Genomic DNA, 244 nt, shown 5'->3' on the forward strand with positions numbered 1-244 from the left:
GGACAGGCGGGGGGCGGCCGAGCGCAGGGCGTGCAGGGAAGGCCAGCTCTGGCCCATGGGATGCTGGTGGGTGGCCAGTGGTGGTCGTGGTGGTGGTCCGGTGGCCCGCGGAGCCGATGCAGCAGGAGGTGAAGGACTGGAAGGGAGAAGTTGTGCTTGGTTCCCGGTCCCTTGCCATGGGGACAGGGGTCCGGCCGGACACCGAGGGGTGGTCCCCACCTCGTGGAGGGAGGGGAAGCGGAGC

At 70.9% G+C, this 244-nt stretch overlaps 1 protein-coding gene across 1 annotated transcript in view; it reads right to left on the reverse strand.

The window, feature by feature from the left end:
* The window catches only part of NBEAL2 (neurobeachin-like 2), a gene marked incomplete at both ends in the record, with an annotated part of 16,021 nt that overhangs the window by 12,721 nt on the left and 3,056 nt on the right, over window positions 1-244 (reverse strand). The gene's annotated exons all lie outside the window — the stretch shown is intronic.

This window comes from Pterocles gutturalis, unplaced genomic scaffold, assembly GCF_000699245.1.
Source record: "Pterocles gutturalis isolate BGI_N339 unplaced genomic scaffold, ASM69924v1 scaffold20655, whole genome shotgun sequence".
Taxonomy (NCBI): domain Eukaryota; kingdom Metazoa; phylum Chordata; class Aves; order Pterocliformes; family Pteroclidae; genus Pterocles; species Pterocles gutturalis.